This window comes from Apostichopus japonicus, chromosome 7 (genome assembly GCF_037975245.1).
Source record: "Apostichopus japonicus isolate 1M-3 chromosome 7, ASM3797524v1, whole genome shotgun sequence".
Lineage (NCBI taxonomy): Eukaryota > Metazoa > Echinodermata > Holothuroidea > Aspidochirotida > Stichopodidae > Apostichopus > Apostichopus japonicus.
The window spans coordinates 24,562,822-24,575,768 of NC_092567.1; the positions used below are offsets into that span (position 1 = coordinate 24,562,822).

Sequence of the window (12,947 nt, forward strand, 5' to 3'; positions counted from 1 at the left end):
TGCAGGATCGAACTTATTTCTCATTTCGTGGTCCATGTCCGCTATCGTTTGCACCATTTGTTGTAAGGATTCATGAGAGGGAATCATAATGTAAAGAACATGTATGAACGGTAAAATCCCTTAGTCAGGTAGCGTGGCCAGAATATTAGGAAAAAAATATGCATTACAAAAGTACACGACACCGATTTATCGTTTAGTTTTGCACCTAAAGTATAAGAAAATAGCGCCATCCTTCTTCTCATCGAACGAACTGCTGGGGTACTTTGGAAGTTTGGTGTCTGTCATGGGGTCATTCTAAACCAGGGGTGGGCAACCTACGTCCCGCGGGCCACATTCGGCCCGCCAGTGATTTTTTTGCGGCCCGTGAGATGTCTCAAGAAAAATATCAATCTATTTTTACATCATCCCAAAAAAAAAACGAGCTAGCTGCTTAGAATTTATCGGCACTAACGATGCTGTCAGGTAGGCCTATTATCCCCATTAATTATCAACTGTACTGTATTGGCATTATGTTTTTGTGAATACAGATTAAGTACACACCTACTGCTTGAAAGTTCTCGGAATCAAAGGTTTGAAATCAACAGCAGATCGTTGGTTAGGTGCGGCCCAGTCAATATTTCACTCCTTATATCTGGCCCATTTATTCAAAAAGGTTGCCCACCCCTGTTCTAAACGATGTTTGACAACTTGACCTGAGTATACCGTGTTCTCAGCTCACTTTGTTTTTGGATATTAGACTTATTGTACAAATACATCAGCGTGAGTACCAGTACATGTATAATTCCGTTTGGTATACAAGTACCAGTATAAGGCTTCAATCGCGAGCGAGGTCTTTATTATCTTGTTTTAGTATCTACGCATGTACGTGTACTGAGTACGAGTTATTACCTTTGAAAGCAAAAATGCAAATAAAATAAAACGCATTTAGCTTATCCCATAGAAAACTTTTTATTATAAAGATATAAAGATAAGGCAAACTTTACATTAACGAAATCTTGAATTTAGACATTTTTTTTATTTCATTCAGTTCATCAGCTGTTACTACTAGTAAAATATAGCACAATGGAGAGTTTTCGTGAACCCTTCACAGCGCTTATTAGATAAATTTGATGCAGAAACTAGAGTACATTTTATGTGTTGGAAAATAATAATAAGTGATTATATATTTTTGAGTTATAAAACCACAAAAACCGGTTGAAACTGTAAGCTTTATATGTATATGCCATATCCCAGCTTCGATTATAATGAATTACTAAGCTATCTTCCCCGCCTTCATAAGACGGGTCTAGCAATTCGATCCCAAGTCGGAATATTATACAATCTAAGCAGCTCATTTTTGTCACAAGACTGTGTGACCAACACCATCGTTAACGTTAACCGTTTTAGTTCCAAATGTTACACTATCATCGCACTGATTTAAATGAAATGGTACGTACACACGTCCGTAGAAACAAATTTCTCCTCTTGATTTTCCAATATCATTTTACAATCGCTGTGAAAATAGGAAGTTCGAATAATCCTTTAGCTAATCGCATGTCGAGTCTCTGGCTGGGTATTAAAAGCAATATCTCTTGTCTTCCTTTACGATAGACGCGGCGGCATCGACTTCATTTTCTCTATTCTGATAACGGACGAAGTCACCACAGTTTTAAGAGCGCTCTTTATAAAACGAGAAATATGTGGGCTTCCATTTCCTGTCCTGTTACGTTAGACGTGTTGTGTATTAATTAAAGGGAACAGAGCGTAGTGATATAAAGAAGGTATTTCACGATATTATAATTATCACAAATCGTTCGTTTTGCACCGGGGACTTTTCGTAAAGAATCGAAAGTAAGTTACATTCTTCTGTTTTTATTTTTTGTTATATATATATTGTTTAATTTACAAGTTAACGGTTATTCATATTTCGCTAATTAATGTTTGACCGCATTTACGACTTGACCTATTTTCCTAGTTAAGGTTTTCAGTTTCGATCCTCTCATGGTCTAGATTTTAGTCTCGGCCATACCATACAAAAGAAAACAAGACATAGATTGTTAAGCTTCGCTTCTGTAAATTTGTTTCAACGTTGTACTGTTAGTAGATAGTGTGTTGTATGTTTAATATTTTATAGGCATTTATGTTTTTGCTTTGTGTTCGTATAGCATCAGTAATCTTGTTATGGCAATATTTTACAACAGTATAGGCCATACGTGACCTGTCTGTACGTCTATACGGAAGGCTTGAGCATAAACTCACAGTTTCAAAGTTTCGAAATAGGCGGCCATCCATTTATACAAGTTATGACGTCATACGTCCTCATTCACCTGATATCAGACTTGTAGTACGAGTACAACAGCATGAGTACGAAATTACTAATACAACTTGAAATCCCCAAGATGTAAGTACAGGTATGAGTACAAGATTCTGAGCGCGAGTACGTCCAAAATGCCCCCATGCAGTAAGAATACCAGTACATATCCCTGACCGAGCTAGTACAAGTATTGCTGATATGAGTACAACTCTTGCTGATATACTACAAGCCTATACAGTATAAGCCTATACAGTATAAGCCTATACAGTATAAGCCTATTCAGTATAAGCCTATATAAACAGTATAAGCCTATATAAACAGTATAAGCCTATACAGTATAAGCCTATGCAGTGTAAGCCTATGCAGTATAAGCCTATACAGTATAAGTCTATACAGTATATACGCCTATACAGTATAAGCCTATCAGCTTTGAGTCTGTTCAATACATACGAGATCAAGGGCGTAGGAACCGGGGGGGGGCTGGGGGGGGGGGCGCCAGCCCCCAGTGAAAAATTTGGGGGCGGAAGTATCATTCCGCCCCCCCCGCTCCGCAAGTCAGAAAACCCCTTTTTCATTTCCAAATGAGAAAAAATCTCATTTGGAGCACCAAATTGCATTTAAGGCCAGGTGAAAATGCAAAATTCTTTACAAAATGGAGTGGGAGTTGAAGTGTGCTATATTGCACCAAATTGCATCTGAGGCCACCTGGAAATGCAAAAAAAATCCAAAGGGGAGGGGGACAACCCCTCCCCTTAGACCACTCCCCCAGGCCGGCCATCAGTCTTCAGCCCCCCCACTCAAAAGTACCTTCCTACGCCACTGTACGAGATGTAATGACCCTTTTCATCATTTGATCCGAACTGCCGAACTTTGTTTCTTCACGGAATTGATCTTTTTCCTTTTCTCCTAGTTGATTTATGGTATGCAGTCAACATAATTTATCATCGGAAATAATAAAAGTGAAACAAATTGTTGCACGTTTCGCAAGTTGAGCGTTATAGATTAAAAACCTGTATACATGCAGGGTTATCAATTGAAAACGATGCTGACATACTGCCTACAGGCTTTATCATAAAAACTGTGACATTCTAGTGTATATAAAAATGTGCTACATGATAGTAATAAGGTTATAACTAATCTCTGACGTATATATAAACTCGATATGAATGAAGTTTATGCACTATATATATATATATATATATGTGTGTGTGTGTGTGTTTATGTATATGTAAAGTATATGCAATTTCATGCATTATACCATATAACAGAGCTCCCGACTGACCCGCATTTCGCGGGTTGGACCCGCATTCTAACACCCAAACCCGCTGACCCGCGCAAGCGTCCGAAAAACCCGCATTGTAATTGTCAAGTATACATAAAAAATTGCATCAAATTTTGACTTAGCAACCATCATTTCTTGAGCATTTAGCATAATAGAGTATAAAACCTCCTTTACAGCATCATTTGAACCTCAAATTAGCCTATCTTTCTTTTCATTGGGGCGAGCAGCAAACATTTTCATGCCACGGGAAAGAATGAATTATCACCTACTATTCAATTTATTGATGTTACACACAAAAAAATGCATATTTCTCAGAAAATTTTGGCTGACAAAAGCGTTTCTAAGTGCCACCATTTTACATGTAGGCATCACCAGGATTAAAAAAAAATCCCATAGAACACCCCCTCCCCTTATACCCCTCCCCCAGGACGGCGATTCGTGGCATGGACCAGCAATTGCCTTCTCAAGAGTTGGGAGCTATGTATAAGCCATACCGCCTGTTACGTAATCGCATTTTAGGGGGTGGGGGAACAAACGTTTGGTGACGTCCGTTCTTTGAGAATGTTTGTTTCGATTAGGGGGCTTAGATGCAAATGGTTCTACAATTCCCATCATTTAAATAACCGTACATTATTGTTTACGTCATTGTGTCTTCGATCATCTACAGCTCATAATTGACCTCAAGCGAATATTTCCACACATATCGGCATAGCTTCGTATACAAAGCATATTGCCATGGCAACTTCATTCCTTATTTAAGCTGAAAATGAACAGTCGATGAACATAGTCCACAGGTCGAGACCCAATGTTTCGTAGCACCGTCATGTAGATATGCCAACGACCGCATCATACCAGAGAGTATCAAACAAGCAGAGAGTTGCCTCCTGGGTATACAGCCTTGGCATGTACGGGTAACTGAAGTTCCATGGTAATGACTTGTGATAGACCTATAATTGAGGCACGAAACAGTGTCGTCGACGGACGGTTTTATGTTAAATATATTCGTCGTAATGAGCACATAAAAATTATATTGTTGGAGTCTGCGCTATAGTTCAAAATCCCCGAGGGAACACTCTTAGACGAGAGAGCAAAAACCAAATGAAAAATAATATTTAATAAAAATTCAGGTCGACTAGCTCTCATGTCGTAAATTCACACGAGTCCAAAACCTAGCTCACGGCGAACACTCATATTATTTTAATATTACCTGAATACAGATTTGAAAAAGGAAAACGGGTTATTTTACAGACATTGATCACTACAATAGAAAAGGTATCGCCTATGTGCAGAGGACGCCCCTGACATGTGAACGAACTTAACAGACGTTCCTACGTTATACGTATGGGTGACCCTTATATTTAAGGCGGTATGCATTTGATATGTGTATCCCAAAACAATTGGGTCACTTTCAAAGCCACTTCTCGGGTCAAGAAGTCCCTTGTTGATCAATATAGTGTGTCATCTAAGTTGGTGTTACTGGTAGACAGCTGGCTGACGAAGTTTAAGGCCTTTCTTTTTGTTTAAATTATTCAAGAGTTCTTTAAGTAGGGTTATCTCCTAAAATAAATTGATGTTGACATGTGAGATCCCCTTTCGTAATTACGTTTTCATCGATTTTGTTTTCTCTGTTATAAATTTCCTAGAGCTCTTTACCTGAGTACTAACTGTATGATATTGCTCAACCTATTAATAATATTATTAATAGGAAAATGTGAGCACGAAATCAAACATATTCTCCATTATCATATTAAGTATGATTTATTCTTCTACATTTGTTTTTCGAAAATTCGATAAAGCATGTTTAAAATAAAGGGCAATATTTCGTATTGATTTATTATGAAATGTTTACATTAAACTATGATTATATAAATACTGCAACGATGAATATAAGCCAATGTATTAGAAACGTACATAACAACTGCAGTAGTGTGCAGTCATGCGTATAAACCAATATACGTCGTTGTGCAGTGTACAAATAACGATTTATATATGTGGAAGTCGTAGGCCTATATACGCGATCCTTCTTGTGTATTATGTTGTCAATTGTGCCATTTAATATACATTATAAGAACAATACTAGAATCAATGTGGGTATGGAGCAATCAATTAAAAACTGTACCCGATAACTGCATGGGTGATAAGTATAGGCTAAACATCATTTCGGCGTTCGATAGACAGAAAAGATCAACCATTACGTTTAATTACGAAAACTACGGACTATTTCTCCAGCAAGTATTTTATCTTCCTAATAATGCTACTATATTTATACATTAATAACATGAATATAACTTCAAACCATTATGAAAAGCACTATAGCCTATATGAAATTTGCACACAACAACTGGTCGACTATAGTAATGTGACCATATTTGCCTGACTGGAATCAGGGACATTTATTGAGTGACTGATATGGGGGAGGGGTCTAAGGGGAGGGGGTGTCCCCCTCCCCATTGGAAAATTTTCAAATGCCTAAGGTGCTTAGATGTAAAATGGTGATACTTAGAAGCACTTTTTAAATCAATTTTATTTTCAAAAATGTAGCTTTTTCTAAGATGAAATTTACTTACTTTACGAAAGAGTGCTAGGCTAGATCGATCTAGCATATTCTACTTTACACTGGCCCACCTGAAATACTGGTTAGTTCCGTTCTGCGACTGCACACTTGACTAAATTTTGTTTTTACAATTATTTTACGAATAATGTGGGATATTTTCGAAATTCCTGAACATTTTGACGAATCGGGGACATTTTCGGGGGCACTTGTTCATCGGGGACAGCACACTGTAATCGGGGACTGTCCCCGAAAATCGGGGACGTCTGGTCATCTTAGACTATAGCCTTTTATATATGATACACATATCTCGCGTTGCGTAGCGGAAATGTTTATTTCTTTCTAATTTGTTTGTATTTTGTGCTACTCGATATTTTCTTACCGTACATTATATGTCTTTGTACAGTAACTGTTTACTAAATTACTGTTATTAATACGATAAATACTACACACCTCTATTATGACGGAAATAGCGTAACATTACACAAAATAATAGAGCGATTTAGTAAACCAAGAAAATATGTCTTGGAACTATTAAAGTGAACAAAACTTCTTAAAGTTACTATTTATTCGCAATCATGCCACTTAATGAGCTCTATTAAGCGTGTTAAATTGAACTATACGGAAGGAAAACAACACTAATTGACGGCATTTAGGAATCATTAGAAGAAGCTCATGGATTGTTCATTTTGTGTTGTCGAGTTTATACCTTCTTGGTGGCGTTTTTTGATCCTTCAACAGATTGATATACTTGAAATTTCTGACATAAGCGGTGGCAATACAGATAACCTTTTTGAAACATCATCATGCAATACCAATTGAAGGAAACAGTTGTTCAAACTAAATATGCTATAATTGTCAAAAACTTTGAAAATGTATCACTTTTTTTAGCAATTGAGTGTCGTAATTTTTACTTCGTGTTATGCCAAGCTTATATTTAGTTATGGGACAATGATTACTGGTCATCACTTCGAGAGATACGATATCTATATTTTTTATCATTATATCGTTCATATACGAATGCAATTATTTTGTTGGTTAATATGCAAAATGACCTAATTTGATGGGTCGTGTTATGATTTTAAAAGGTATGCTGTATTGGCTCCAAATATGCTAGATATTCAAACATGGTCACCTTTGATCAAAATTTGTAAACTGTGTTTATTACAACCTTCGAGAAAATTATCCTCACTGGGACATTCAGTCACCTTGTGTGTTCCTTAATACTGCCTGAGAACAATTTGGGGAGTTAAGACCTCCAGTAAAGAACTTTTTGAAAACTTCTAGCAATTAAAATGTGCTATAATTTGGGGCCTATACTGACTACCTTTAAAGTCGGTGTAACCAGAGCATAACCTGGTTAATGTTTTGTATAGTTATCATTTTCTTTCATTTTCTTATCTTTCTTTTTATTCATTTGATCATTTTCTTTTGTTTATTTGTTTTTATTCATTTGACAATGAATAACCTTTACTTGGTAGATTTATGAGTTCCCTTACTTTTCACTTTTATTGCTAACTACTACATGGCAACAGTTAGTGGTCGGGTGGCCCTGTGTGACCTGTCTTTTTCTTAAGCTAAGTAACTGTTTTGCGTGGTCGTATTTTCTAGGAATATATGAGTGGCTCCAAGAGGGTATCCCTTTTCAGAACTGTGGGTTAAATAGACAATTTTATAACTTTTGTTTGGTTAGATAGGAATGTTTTGGTGATAGATGATTATTTTAAATGTACCAAAGGACACCATAAATTAAGTAATGTGTCTGGTAAATTATGTATAAGGTGTTAATTGACAGCTGGTTGTTCACTTGACCTCGGATACCAGGAAGTGGAGGGCAAGCTGGTCTAGAGTAGGGGGGGGGGGGGAAGTGCAGAGACAAAGGCTAAATCATGAATATTCAATGAACCAAGCTTTGTGTTTAATTGGTTTAAGGTGGTCATGTGTGAGTTGCCTTGTACTATTATTATGGGATGTATTCTTATTATTATGGAATGTATTCTTATTATTATGGGATGTATTCTTATTATTATTATGGGATGTATTCTAATTTTTATGGGATGGAGTGAAGAGGGTAGCATGGTAGGGGGAAATTAAGGTAAGACACTGACGCCGAGTTAAGTTTACAGTAGTTAGAGGAGAAGAGTGGAAGGATTAAGTTTGTAATAGTTAGAGGAGAAGAGGGGAAGGATTAAGTTTGAAATGGTTGGGCACGAGATCATTATTATTTTCTTAGACTAACTTCACCAGTAATAGAGTAGAGGACCAGTATTAAATTAATTAGAAGTTAAATGGACACTTAATTGAAGCTATTTACCCATGGAGTTTTTATAGAAGTTTAGTGAATACCTGGAGCTTGCTCTACAAATGGATAGTCTATTTTAGTAAAAACCTGGAACTGTTTTACAAGGAAATTTCATATTTAATAAAAGTTTATCACCCGGAGTTGTACCAATGGAGGCAGAACTATATTTCATCCTGTGCTAATATCTGGCAACCCTATAATTTTCTGTTGTGATGGAACTGAACTATAAATTCCCATTGTAATTCAATGTTTGGATCCGGAAGTGAACCCCTGCGATGACCCAACCCGAGTGATGAACAGTTTCTCCTAGAGACGCCCCAAGCTGAGACGCCCCAAGAGGTTATTTCCCCGAATCGCGAGCTGTCCAGAGAACCACCCAATCCAGAGACGTCCCCAACTAAGTGAACCGCCTTAGAAGTTCCCCAAGGAGACAATTTCGTTCTCAAATTGTATTCGGTCGACCCGCGCCGCGATTTTGTTATTATTTTCGTTGGGACTGATAAGTATTATTTTTCCATTAAGTTCAGTGGAGTCGTTATAAGAAGTAAGAGTTCCGAGATATGTAAGTTACACCCATTTATATAATTTCACATTAAGTTAAAGTAACCACATTGATATTAATACAACGTCCATGTGCATCGTAAACACACCACTTTACCTTTATTTGTTTGTTTTTGTGTGAGCATTCTGCCTTTTTAAGTTGTCCCCACGATCTCAGAGTAAACCGGCCCTACCTAATTTGGAGATGTCACTTGTAATCTTCCCAAACCTAAAAATATATTTACGCCTGGTCACTGCGTTTTTGGCCGGCTACATGTTCATATACGAATGCAATTATTTTGTTGGTTAATTTGCGAAACGACCTAATTTGATGGGTCATGTGATGCTTCTAAAGGTATGCTGTATTGGCTCCAAATATGCTAGATATTCAAACATGGTCACCTTTGGTCAAAATTCTTAAACTGTTTTTATTATACAACCTTCGAGAAAATTTTCCTCACTGGGACATTCAGCCATCTTGTGTGTTCTTTAAAAATGCCCTGAGAACAATTTGGAGAGTTAAGACCTCCAGGAAAGAACTTTTTGAAAGCTTCTAGCAATTATAGCGTGCTATATTTTGGGGCCTATACTGACTACCTTTAAAGTCGGCATAACAGGAAGTGACGTCAGTCATCAGTCTATAATATGCAAACATACCAATACACAATAAAAACAGGTTGAGTAAGTCAATCTTTCTACTTTGTATATATATATATGTTAACCATTTCACGTGATTGTTGCCTTTAGGCTATACGCGGACGCAATACTATCGGGTATATACAAATTAACTGATAAGGTATATATACACATGTATACCGAATTATGATGTAAAAGTTCACAGTAGTTGCTGATAGGAGTTAACCCTGTCATTTATGTTGCTTTTATTCTGTAAATCATGAAAACGAAATTGTCGGATACGTTTCTTGTTCTCCGTTTGTTTAGAGTTTAAACAACCGGGGCATTTATCTTTGTAATTTAAAACAAACAGGACAGTTTTATTGCATTCCGGGCGTGAGGTCATGTTATTCCCGGTGAGGTCATGTTATTCCGATAGTTCAATGCATCCTCTGTAGTGTACATGGTGGTTCGTGTTTCCCTACTATACATATTCGCGTACACTGTTAACCATATAATGTCTGAGAAACTGACAGACGCTCATACACACGCCTACATGCACACCCATGTACTAGACACACAATTTTCCTACTTTTATACTATTTTTTTTCATTAATCGGTAAAACCAAAATTGCCTGTGCAGGCTTATGAATACTGCAAGTGGTCGATCTGTGACTTCTTAATTGACGGAGTCTTTTTACCACTTTATAAAATGTAATTATCAATGGGGTTAATTAAGTACCGTATATATACCAACTTATATGGAGGTCCTAGTCCTACAAAGGTTACTTATAACGTTCTTGTCAAATCAAAATTTATTATTATTATAAATACCTCTCACTATATAATCATTCTCTAAGCAGTTTTATTGCCTCTGGGGTAAACTGGCAGATACTGGACCTATCACTTCACTTAAAGGAATTGTCTGGTGGAAGATTTTGATACATTGTCCTTATAGTTATTATTTTTCTCTTTCTAACCATGTAAAAATTGTCCCCATTCGACGTTTTCTTCTTGTAGAAATCTGGTTTTCAAATTCACCAGTTTCTCACCAAAAGTACCGTTTGTTCGAACGCTTCAATATGGTGATTGACGTAGTGCTTGCAGATAGGCAAAACAGGCGACTTGAAGTTAGCACTCCCAATTCCGCAGCAAATTAACTCACGTGTAAGCACATTGAATTGCCTCATATATATAACGTACATACTCGCGAACGCATATACTACGATGCTCAGTTGGTGTACTTGTATAGCGTTACACATAGTACACTCACACTCTATGGAACGCGAAAAGGACCACAACATATGATGATGTTAATGATGATCTAATTTTATACGATCATGTACTGAAAACTTATGATCATGTACTAAAAATACACAATCATGTACTAAAAATTTACGATCATGTACCAAACATATACGATCATGTACTAAAAGTATACGATCATGTACTAAAAGTATACGATCATGTACTACAATCGTACGATGTACATCAAACAAATACGATCATGTACTAATAAAGTGATGTTCAAAAAAAGTGGCGTCTGCATACGCGTATGTATATTCATATGTGGCGTCTGCATACGCGTATGAATATTCAGTATAAACTCATTAAGAACCACTAGGGGCGGGGCTTCGATATCAACTTTGATATTCCTAGGGGTACGGTACTTTGTAAGCAACGGGTACCGGTAGCATACTATATTATTAATTTGAAGTGTGTGATATTCACCGAGGATTGGCTGTAATAATACTTAATAGCTATATGTGTATGAATATTTAGCAGACCGCGAAAATTGTTTTGGCATTTGAACGTACGTACGTTTGGAACGTATACAGTATACTACATGTGCGTACAAATGTACACTAAGTAACAAATAGTATTAAAGGCAAAGCACATTAAAGCAGCAATTTGCGTTGATTCTCGAGATTTTCCAATACTAGGATACTATACCAATGACGTAAACTAAGCTTACTGTAAAGTTTCAACTCAAACTATTCCCGAAAAGTGCAAAAATATGACATTTTCTGGTTTTCGTATTTTGAAACTTTGACTTCGATAGACTCCTCCCAATCAAGGAACCTTGTGAATATGTATAACGGAATAGGTACTTTGAATAGCAAGGTAAACAGTAAACAAAAATCAGCTGAGGAGATACGTATTGCGCGAAGGGACAGTTACGGCATATCTCATTGCATACGATGACCTAAAAACCCAAGAAAATTCGTCGCTCCGTGAAAATAAAACCTGCTTTGTAGCAAGGATGCATAAGAGAGAAAGTCATTGAACCAGCAAGAACTCGATCGGTACGTAACATTCTCTAGAACGATATTGTATCACTCTACTCGGTGTTACATAGGCTAGTTACTGTAGTACAATCAGACCTATTAGTGTGTGACTTACACTGGTTAGGCCTGAATAACGTTATGTACACGCTGTGAATTGTGCACTAAAAGCAATGTAGCTATGATGAGTGTAGCGCAATGGAGGCCGTTAGTTTCCGGATCCGTTAGTTTCCTCCCTTGAAAAACGTTAGCTTCCTCCTCTAACAACATGGGAGAAAATAACGTTTTTCAGGAGAGCAAAGTAGCGTTTCCCATAAGGGAATGCAATAAGGCATACTGGCTAGGCCATGTGGAGATTTAGGTAGTGCTTTGTAGCAAGTGCTTTGCAAAACTGTAGTAATTGCAATTGATGATTTAGGCGATTTTTATGATTATGTGTGAGTGTAGTAAGTAACCTTTTTTTTTAAGTTTCATTCAACAAGCATATTAGTTTCCTAACCTGAATGCCATACTTTACTACCTTGATGTTGGGGAGGAAAGTAACGTTTTTAGGAGAGGAAACTAACATTTTCAGGGGAGGAACTAACAGGTCAGGAAACTGAAACCTAGGGCAACATGCAATGTCTGCTGTTCTATAAATGTTATAGTAAAGTGTACAACCATTCCATGAAAGTGATATATAGCATGTAGTCATATGTCACCAGTAAATGAGAGCAATAAATTTTAGCAGCTGATCCAAAGACACGTTTATAATTTGTAACCTTTTGCTACCTTCTTAGGAACCATCTGGTGAGGAAACACCATGGAGGGCTGGCAAAAGTAGAGGACGGAGAGGTTAGCAACTTAGCTCAGGTAACACCAGACAAAGGGACAACCCGGCTAACAGCAGCTGCAGCTAGGAGGCAGGTAGAAGAACAGGAGCGAATGGGAAATATAAGGGTACGTTTCAATATGCATAATTGTGGGATTTGGTGCAAAGTAACAGCTGGTAATTCTTTAAACATTAAACTCAGTGTACAGGACATATCCAGGATTTTCTAACCCGGGGGGCGCGAATGACTATCTAAGCAGAGCGCCAC

The 12,947-nt window shown here is 37.2% G+C and overlaps 1 protein-coding gene across 2 annotated transcripts in view; it reads left to right on the forward strand.

The window, feature by feature from the left end:
• The first annotated feature begins 1,473 nt into the window (after window positions 1-1,473).
• Window positions 1,474-12,947, forward strand: part of LOC139969838 (snake venom 5'-nucleotidase-like) — a 41,066-nt gene continuing 29,592 nt past the window's right edge. Inside the window, exon 1 of one of the 2 annotated variants that reach the window (XM_071975148.1) lies at window positions 1,474-1,830. The gene's annotated coding sequence lies outside the window, so the exon portion shown is untranslated. Of the gene's footprint in view, window positions 1,831-8,237; window positions 8,991-12,947 lie in introns of those variants that run through there. The other variant, XM_071975149.1, reaches the window with a different exon arrangement.